This window comes from Bactrocera tryoni, chromosome 5 (assembly GCF_016617805.1).
Source record: "Bactrocera tryoni isolate S06 chromosome 5, CSIRO_BtryS06_freeze2, whole genome shotgun sequence".
Lineage (NCBI taxonomy): Eukaryota > Metazoa > Arthropoda > Insecta > Diptera > Tephritidae > Bactrocera > Bactrocera tryoni.
Window position 1 is genome coordinate 12,792,990 of NC_052503.1, and position 7,463 is coordinate 12,800,452.

The window sequence follows — 7,463 nt, forward strand, 5'->3', positions numbered from 1 at the left end:
TAGCATACGTATGCCTGTATTAACAAGAAAATATATTAACTAAAGTTTATGTTTTATTCAAAATATTCAAATCTCCCGCTGTATTCATATTTGGGAGCGTAAAATTCGCGCTATAATTGCTCAACTCACAAATATTCAGAAAAGCCCCAACTCCCGCTCTCTTCATAGAGCAGTGTATGTGTGTACGTAAATGAGTACGCTGTAAACAGAAGACTGAGGAAGCGAACTTACACTGCCAAATCATGCGAGTATTTTCAAAAGTGATCGCCGTAATTACAGTTATTAATACACACAAATGTATGAATATTTTATTCATATTTCCGTGTCATTAAGAAATAAAACATTTTCCTTTACAAATAACAAATTTATATAGGCTTGCCTGTTGCTAAGTAAAAATTATGTATGCTCTAGAAAGTTGTAATAACACGTACATATTCCTTACATAGTACAAACACATTGGCATGTTCAATCATTTTCACTAAAATGTGACAAATCGAAATTCTTAGATAAATTCAGACATTTAAAATTCTTCGGACATTACACAGGATATTACAATAAGAGAACGCTGTTGGCGTGTCCGGCATTCGAATTATGACCAGTGTGTCATCATTTGGTTCAGTCGTGCGCGATTGCTGCATAGCAAAATGCTCGAATTGGAAGTAGCTACACTAGCAACAACAACAACAGCGCGGTCAGCATACTTAATGTCAACGCTGTGCTGCAGTTACACTTTAGTTTTTATTCGTTTATTTATTATTTTCGACAGACTGGCGTCTAGTTCACGCGGATATTCCAAATTATAAACGGATTTGCGCTTCAAGGTGGTTCAGTTTATGTGATTTGTTTTTGTTATTCATTGCTTTGATATTGCGTGTACACACAATTTTCAAGAATTCTAAGTGAGTCATTATGTGATTGAAATTTCGAAAGTGAAACATATGACAAAACCTCAAATCAGTGTGATTTTATCGAGCAAATATTTCATGAATTCGTTTGTTAAAACATTTTGGTTTTTACTTGGATTATTTAGTAATTACTTAACTGTGTTTGGCTGCTTTATGAAAATATTTTGTTCTTCCACAATGAAAGGTTTTCACAGTTTGAGCCCAAAAACTTTAGTGGGGCAGGGAGAAAAGCGCACTATCATTACACCATGAGATGTAACCCATTTTCTGCCAAGTTTCAAAACTTTTTTCTTCTTCTTCTTCTTGACAGCCATAGACACCGTTTATACGGTTATAGCTTGTTAACAACAGCGCGCCAGCTGTTTCTTCTTTTCGCAAATTGGCGCCAATTCAAGAATGCAACTGCAGCCAGGTCCTTCTCCACCCGGTCTTTCCAAAGGAGTGGAGGTCTTACTCTTCCTCTGCTTCCCCCAGCAGGTACCCCTTCTAATACCTTCACAGCTGGAATGTCCGTCGTCCATTCGGACTAGATAACCTAGCTAACGTAGCTACTGTCTCTTAATTCGCCGAACTATATCAATGTCGTCATATAACTCATATAGCTTATCGTTCCATCGACTGCGGTATTTGCCGTTGCCAATACGGTAAGGACCATAAGTCTTCCGCAGAATCTTTCTCTCGAAAACTCGTAAAGCCGACTCATCAGATGCCGTCATCATCCATGCCTCTGCTCCATGTAGCATGAAGGATATAATGAGGGACTTATAGAGTTTAGACTTTGTTCGTCGAGAGAGGACTATACCTCTCAATTGCTTACTCAGTCCGAAGTAGCACCTGTTGGCAAGAGCTATTCTGCATTGGACTTCGAGGCTGACGTTGTTGTTGGTGTTGGAGCTGGTTCCTAAATAGACGAAATCATCTACAACTTCTATACATATGGCTCAAACAGCTCACGACTTCCGGTATCCTCTGTGTAGCCAAGAAGGCGAGCTAAAGTGAGAAGACAAAACATACCCTCCTCAGGGTTGTACACTTGGTGTGGGAACCGCCGCATAAAAAAGCAGCTGTCAGTAAACGATAATTAATATGGCGAAAACCAAAGGCCACCCCGCTAATCAAGTACTGTTTGAACTTTTACATCTTCAAACACTAAGGCATATGTATTTTCTGAACTTCCTACCAACAACAAGTGGCCAAATATCAATTCTTGAATTAATCACATCTGCTTCATCTCAATATCAGCCAGTAACTCCACCCATACTAAAATAAAAGGAAGGAAAAGAAAAAACCAAAAAAGGCGAAGTTAGGCTTTAAACTTTATAAATTTTTAAGTCAGATGACTAAAGCAGCCACAGAGATGGTTCGGTCATGTAACGAGAATGGACAACAATAAAGCGCAGAAGCTAATTTTAGAGGCCACAGCATTCACCACTAAAGCAAGGGGAACTCCGCGATCAAGACGGATTGATGAACTCGAAGAAGGCATGAAGAAGCTTGTCACACAAAATTGGAAAGAAACCGCAAATGACTGAGATTTCTGGAGGTCACTGGTGCAGCAGGTCAATTCCCAATAAAAAGTGGCGCCAAAAATGGTGATAACTAAAGATTTACGGAAATTAAATGAATCAACCAAAAGATAGATGAGAGCGAAGCGAAGACATTGGAAGAAATAGTACGACAAAAAAATCACCTTTATGTCTTTAATTATCATCTGCCATACTGACGTGTAATCATATAAAAGGGGGAATTACAAATATTTCGTCAATTTACATACAAACAAGCAGCGCAAACACTGCACGCTGCCCAACTAAAATATAACATGTAAACGCACGAATACGCAGAATTGAAGACGAAACAAGTTCAGTTTAGCCGGCTTTACACCGCGCAACCGCAAACTCGCTCGCTGCCAATTAAGCTCTCAAAGTGATCCCGCCTTATATTCAAATATTCACACGTTCTCATCTTCGGTGATAAGAGCATTCCATTCTACTCTGCATACAATGCTCAGGCGTCCAGTGTGTGATGCTAACAAGTTATTACATTTGATTTAACCGCAAAAACAACCTGTTCAATATAATCAGGTAGTTTACAACAACAAGTCGTATTTGAACTTCAACTTGTATTTAATGCGCATACTTAAGTGTTTAGTGACTTTTTCGGTTTATTTGTGAGAATTACGCCTTCATAACAACAAAACAGATACTCGTTTGTTTACCCACTATTTTATTGTTATTTTAGTGTTCATTCTCGTACTTATTCAAATGCTCAGCTTCATATATATTTAGAAATATTATTGTTTCTATATAGTAGATATCGGCATGTTTCCAAGCCCTCGCATGCGTCAGTTTTTGAATTAACGTAATTTTTATAAGACACTCTCTTCATCTACTTCTATGTCTACTTGTGAGTTTGTGTCTAAAAATGATATTTAGAAGTATGTTTATCCTGAATACATCTTGTTTGAATTGTTTGTGAGTTTTTCCTCGGTAAATAATGGTTTAGGTCAATCTTTAGTTTCACAAGAGCCAGTTACACAATTACAGTTTCGTGATGAGTATCCACTTCCATGTCTTGTAAACTTCAAGCATTTAGTCCTTGAATTTACGTTTGAACTGCACAATCATCCACATTTTTCGTGAAAAGACGTTCTTAGTATTCAAAAATCTATAAAAGAACGTATTATGGCTTCTATAGTAGAAATGGTTAACCCGTTGATACAAAATTTTGAAAATAAAGTTCTATCTGATGAAATAATGAGAAATTTATCTGAACCATTAAAAATGTGGATTCTGAGTATAAGTCTCTTAAAGAATTGGAAAACTTGAAGCGTTTTAAACATCCGCAGAAATATGTAATACGCAATGAATTGTCTGGAATTTAATTCCAATTTAATAATTTTCTATTAGAGTTATAAGAAAATTAAGTTTTTCAATTATTTATGTTATAAAAACTACAAGAAAATATGTAAAGTCAATTTTATTTATATATACATAAGTATTTAAACTAGCTATAGTTATGCAATATTGATTTAAACTAGCTATAGTTATGCTAATCCTAAATTAATAAATAAAAAAATTGTTTAAAAAAAACTCGTGTTATATTTATTTTCAGAAAGTATTATTTTCAATTTAGGAGAAAATAATATCAAATTGATAAGATCATCGGCTTGTTAAAATTAAGATGATGTTCCAATAATAATTAAGACTCCATCTTATTTATGTTAAGGAGAGTTTCTGCTTAGTTTGACAGGTTATCTACTTGATTTTATTAAGAAGCGCTTCATCTTAATTCTAAGGGACACCTTCTTAATTATATTGAAAAAGTTTTCACCTTAATTTTATAGGTTATCTGTTCCATTTCACTGAAAAGGATTTCATCTAAATTCTACGCGTCATCTCCTAAATTATATTGAAAAGGTGTTCACCTTAGTTTAACGTTTTATCTTCACATTTTTATTAAAAGGAGATATCCAGTAATAATAAGATGGGTATCTTATTGGAGAGAAAATGAAAGGAAATCTTCTAAACTTTGTTCTATTTTACAGAGCATTTTAGGTGGCCATTTCACTCTGAGAAGTAATGAATAGATGACCCATAAAAATGTAGATGGCCTATTGAATTCTAAGTGAAAAAAACTGTCAAAGTAAACCTAACTAGCTGAACGTGAGCCAGATGAGGATCAGAGCAGGTGGCTTTAATTGATTTTCAGGGACGAACTTGAATAAAGAGAAGTCATTCAGTGCCAAGTCTGGACTAAAGGGATAATGACTTCTAAAAGCGCTGTTTTAAGTGCTCAAAAATGCAGTTGCTTCAGGCGATGTATGGGAACTCGCATTGTCGTGGTAAAGAATGAATGAGCATTTTTTGACCAATTGACAAATTGTGTGGGGTCCAATGTTTTTTTATTCAAATGTTCATGCAATATTGATTGCATGCTTGTCCCACCCAAGTCTACAGTTGTCCCAATCTTACAATATATAGGATTGCGCTGCATTAATTTACTTAATATTAGTTTCGAGAACCTAAGAGTTTAAATATTCGCGACTTGACGGTAAAGGACATGAAACAATTGATCTATTGGGTCTTTAACTAACTTTGAGATTTATTCAAGCTACCATTACAAAACGTTTAAAAGCAGCTGGAAACATTAAAAAGCAAGGAAATTGGGTGCCACACGAATTGAAGCCTAGAGATGTTGGCAGACAATTGTGGGTGTCAGATGTGTTGCTTAAAAAATAAGTAGTTTTGCATCGTTTTGCGGCTGGTGTCGAAAAATCTAACTATTATGAACGCCCTAAATGCAAAAAACCTTATGTAAAATCTGGCCTAACAGCCAAATCTACGGCAAAGCCGTTCTGTATTGTATCATAACCGAACGATGTGCTGTATTATATGAGCTTCTAAAACCAGGTGAAACCGTTAATTGGAAACGCTACCGCCAAAAGCTCATCGAATTTAAACTAGCGGTGGTCGAAAAATATCCAGAATTTCGGACTAGATACAAGCAAATAGCTTTCCATTAACACAACTCTCAACCTCATGTGGCAAAATCGGTTAAAAACAGTTTTAAAAACAACGGTTGGAAATTTTTACCTCAACCGCCTTATTGCCCCAACCTTGCCCGTTCTGGTAGTCAGTCCGGTCTCTAATGTCATTACAGCAATATTTATTGAGAGCTATATAGTGCGGAGTTCCAGATTTCTAGGTCTAGCTTCCTTCTCAATTATAATTATTTTATATCATTTCTTTAGATAATATATCTATATAAGAGTCTATATAAGAGTCTAAAACTAGTTTTTGGCACTATACAGTAGATATCGTTGAACGTGACTGAACTTAAAGGGCCATTGCTCTTTGCCATGGTCGAAACTTTTTCATGACGAATATGTTAGTCATACATATGTATGTCCATGCATAGAAGACAATATGCACGTATTCTTTTGTTTTTTTTATTTAACACTTCAAATTTAACATTTTAACTACATTCGTTGTTGTTGTTTGCCTGCCATCTTACACATTTGGCAAAACCCTCTGTGACGTAATCTCTTATGTGCTACATATTTACACACATACTAAGTACGTATATTTACATACAAATGCAGATTTGATTATGTTTATATGCTTTTGTCAAGCATATGTCGCCATATGTATAATATTACACATCACCAAAAATACCTACATACACACACACATAAGTTAAGTTAAACCAACCAGCTCGCGCATTTGCACTTGATAATAAATTCAAGTACAAGCCGCACACCAGCAATTTGTATAATTACCATTATTCATTGGCAGTTTAGATTTCACCTTATTGATATAGACCGATACAGATATTCGCACTTTTAATTAATTCATGCACAAAAATGGCATGAATACTGATTTGATACCAAATAATGTAAATTGTAGGTGTGCGCTTAAAGCACATGACTCGGCTTTTAGGTTACGATATTTCGTAGTCTTACCAAATATGTATATAAATTGTCATTTAAGTCTTATGAAAATAGCAATTTACTCTTTTGTAGTTTATAATTATAAGGTACCGTTATCTGTCGGGTATCAAAACGTATAATTTGAAAAAAGCAGTCATCCCATTTTCGGCACATCAATATTTTTATAAAAGTCATATGAAATACAAATTTCTTTTGAAGATCAAACAAGGCAAACGTTAAATCGGTTGCATCGATGCTTTAAAACCCTTTACAATACAGAAGTTTTCCATGCAAGAATTTTGATCGATCAGTTTAAATGGCAGCAATGTTTATGTTAGTGGTTGTCCAATATCGGTCCCGACAAAAGACACCAGACAAAATTTCAGATCGATATTTCAAAAAGTGAGCGACGAGCGATGTTCAATGTCTTCAATTGACTGAAAACGGTTTCCTCGAAGCGGTCGTTTGAGTTTTCTGAATAGCTAGAAGTCACATGGACCTAAATCACTCGAATACGGCGGTTGCGGCACGATATTGGTTGGAAATTTGGCGAAAAACTCACGAAGAATCAATGCAGTTACAAAGGTGCATAATCGTGGTACAAAAACCAAGGGTTGTCGGAGCCTAATTGCGGCCTCTTCGCGCAAATGACGCATATCACTCAAATATTATTCGTTGTTGACAGGATTGGTTTGATAATGGAGGAAAACTGTCAAGCTTAACTTAATTTTTGACCAGCTTTGACGTGATTTTTTCGACTGTCGGCTCACCTTTGCCACGTTACTCATGCGATTGATGGTCTGTTTTTGGGCCTTAAGAATAGATTCAAGACTCATCGCCAGTATTAACACATTTCAAAAAAAAATTTAGTTGTTTTGAAAGCAATCTTGCTTTCACTATTCTAAGGCTCAGATTATCTTTCAAAATGGTTTTCACTGATCCTTCCGATATTCCAAAAATGCCACTAAGATCTCTGACTCTTAATCGTCGATTCGCAAGCACCAATTCCTTTATTTTATTGACGTCTTGATCGTCAATAGATGTTGATGGCCGTCTCGGACGTGAATTGTCGTCAACGCGTTCTCCACCCACTTTAAATATTTTGTACCAATCAAAAACACTTGCTCACG